This window comes from Phaseolus vulgaris, chromosome 11 (genome assembly GCF_051622355.1).
Source record: "Phaseolus vulgaris cultivar YP4 chromosome 11, ASM5162235v1, whole genome shotgun sequence".
In the NCBI taxonomy this organism is placed as follows: domain Eukaryota; kingdom Viridiplantae; phylum Streptophyta; class Magnoliopsida; order Fabales; family Fabaceae; genus Phaseolus; species Phaseolus vulgaris.
Window position 1 is genome coordinate 56,472,501 of NC_143508.1, and position 2,500 is coordinate 56,475,000.

Sequence of the window (2,500 nt, forward strand, 5' to 3'; positions counted from 1 at the left end):
CTCCAAAGTGATGTGGGAGAAGTTTGGGATCAAAAGGAATTGATCTTGACATGGTTGGTGCATAGCCAAGTTCATGATTTTGGATTTTTGGCTTGATTTTGTGGCTTGGTGGTGATTTTGGTGAAAAACGAAAATCATGGTTTTGGAAAAGTGGCTGGACTCAATCCTCACAAATGCCTTCAAAGTGATGTGGGAGAAGTTTGGGATCAAAAGGAATTGATTTTGACATGGTTGGTGCATAGCCAAGTTCCATGATTTTGGATTTTTGGCTTGATTTTGTGACTTGGTGGTGATTTTGGTGAAAAACGAAAATGTTGGTTTTGGAAAACTGGCTGGACTCAATCCTCACAAATGCCTCCAAAGTGATGTGGGAGAAGTTTGGGATCAAAAGGAATTGATCTTGACATGGTTGGTGCATAGCCAAGTTCATGATTTTGGATTTTTGGCTTGATTTTGTGGCTTGGTGGTGATTTTGGTGAAAAACGAAAATCATGGTTTTGGAAAAGTGGCTGGACTCAATCCTCACAAATGCCTTCAAAGTGATGTGGGAGAAGTTTGGGATCAAAAGGAATTGATCTTGACATGGTTGGTGCATAGCCAAGTTCATGATTTTGTGACTTGGTGGTGATTTTGGTGAAAAACGAAAATGTTGGTTTTGGAAAACTGGCTGGACTCAATCCTCACAAATGCCTCCAAAGTGATGTGGGAGAAGTTTGGGATCAAAAGGAATTGATCTTGACATGGTTGGTGCATAGCCAAGTTCATGATTTTGGATTTTTGGCTTGATTTTGTGGCTTGGTGGTGATTTTGGTGAAAAACGAAAATCATGGTTTTGGAAAACTGGCTGGACTCAATCCTCACAAATGCCTTCAAAGTGATGTGGGAGAAGTTTGGGATCAAAAGGAATTGATCTTGACATGGTTGGTGCATAGCCAAGTTCATGATTTTGTGGCTTGGTGGTGATTTTGGTGAAAAACGAAAATGTTGGTTTTGGAAAACTGGCTGGACTCAATCCTCACAAATGCCTCCAAAGTGATGTGGGAGAAGTTTGGGATCAAAAGGAATTGATCTTGACATGGTTGGTGCATAGCCAAGTTCATGATTTTGGATTTTTGGCTTGATTTTGTGGCTTGGTGGTGATTTTGGTGAAAAACGAAAATCATGGTTTTGGAAAAGTGGCTGGACTCAATCCTCACAAATGCCTCCAAAGTGATGTGGGAGAAGTTTGGGATCAAAAGGAATTGATCTTGGCATGGTTGGTGCATAGCCAAGTTCCATGATTTTGGATTTTTGGCTTGATTTTGTGACTTGGTGGTGATTTTGGTGAAAAACGAAAATGTTGGTTTTGGAAAACTGGCTGGACTCAATCCTCACAAATGCCTTCAAAGTGATGTGGGAGAAGTTTGGGATCAAAAGGAATTGATCTTGGCATGGTTGGTGCATAGCCAAGTTCCAAGATTTTGGTGTTTTGGCTTGATTTTGTGACTTGGTGGTGTGCCAAGAATCATGAAATTTTCAAAGTGGTGGTTTTTGAGTTTTGTTGGTTGGAAAGTGTCACAAATGCATGCAGAATGAGGTCTAGAAAGTTTGGTATCAAAACCAAGCCATCTTGATGTGGTTTTGAATTTTTGAAATGTTGGAAAATAGAGGGTTTTGAAAAAAATTCATGAAAATTCGAAACCTTGGCCAATCCTAACGAAACTTGGTGGGCACCTTCTTGATATTATTATGGGATGGACTGGAAAAAATCACGCAAAAATACGGTGTCTAGATACGTTTTTCCATTTTTCCCGATTTTCCACATTTCGGGTCTTTGGAAAAATAAAAAAAATACTTCCCCATGTCGAAAAATTCTAATTTTTTGCAGGCAATGTTGTACCATTTTTATGAGGATCCCTGCAAAAAATCTCGTGAAAATTCGTTCTCTAGGTCCCAAAACAGAACTTATGTCTACTCAAAAAAAGTGTATCTACTTGTACAAAAGTGGCTTTTGCATATTTAGCTATTATAGGGGGGGGGTGTTCCTCAATGCAGCCAGCTCTTGCACCATGGAAAATTCTGGTGCGGTCCCTTCATTCCCCCCTGTTTTGGCTTGCTTTGTGGTGGGGCAAGTCAAAACGCCCACACATGGGTGATCCACCAACTTGGGTTGGTGTCACCCGTTGTGGGCGGCGGCACGGTGGTGGCCGCCGTCGGTTCCGGCCGACCGACCCGGTGGGAAAAAATGTGAATCTGTTATGTGGATTTGTGGCACGCTGGTGGGATTTTCGTTGTGTGGCTCATTTCTAGACTTGTGAGCATCACGAAGGGGGTATGGCTTCCAACCGTTCGCGGGGAAGGGGCCATCATGTCTGGCTTGCTGCCGGCCGGGGGGGTAATGTCATCAGTCAGCGTCCGCTTGGGCTCACATTTGTGCTGGTTACGCCCAGGGTCATGTGGTTGATATTGAGGGCTTTATTACTCCCGGTCCAGTAGCGCGCGGCCACCACAGGGAAGGCAC